Here is a 685-nt window from a genome sequence, read left to right as displayed (position 1 = left end):
CATGCCTGCTGTTACTTACGTTATTATTCAACAAAACTCACTATAAACTAAAGGAGAGATAATTTCAAAAAATAAAAAGGTTTTAGTGGGAATCAGAATAGAGGCTATACGTCAACCAGCTTTTTATGCCGTTTTAAGAATGTTGTAAACATGGTTGTAAACATGTTAATCTAATTTATTTTAAAAAATAAACCCCGCTATTTTAAATAGAAATAAACTGTCACTTTAGGCAGTGTTACATTTTTGGTTATCAGGCAATTATAGGGTTAGTTCATAATATTCATATGTGCCTATAAAATACAATACATCTTTGAAATATATTAAACCACACACAATGCCTTTTTTTTTTTTTTAAGCACATTTTGCACATCTCAGCTGTTGAGATTTCCAGAAGCAGTAGCTGTTGGTTTAACTCTGTTCCCAAAGTCAGGGGCAAAAGTTATAAAAGACAAGCCCGTGGCATTAAAATTTCTATTGACTAATGAAGAGCAGAGTTATGTCAAGAGAGAGCAGTTCTGGAAACCTCTGTCCCCTTTACCAGTACATAAATCCCTGTCGTATAATCACCTCAGCAAGGATGTACCTTACCTCACAAGTCAATTCAACAATTCACACAAGTAAGTTAAACTCTTGCTAAGGTGCTTATAAGAGAAGGCATCATCATTTGCCATATATGTTTTTTTTA

This window comes from Merops nubicus, unplaced genomic scaffold (genome assembly GCF_000691845.1).
Source record: "Merops nubicus isolate BGI_N331 unplaced genomic scaffold, ASM69184v1 scaffold51940, whole genome shotgun sequence".
Taxonomy (NCBI): domain Eukaryota; kingdom Metazoa; phylum Chordata; class Aves; order Coraciiformes; family Meropidae; genus Merops; species Merops nubicus.
This window is presented reverse-complemented; position numbering follows the sequence as displayed.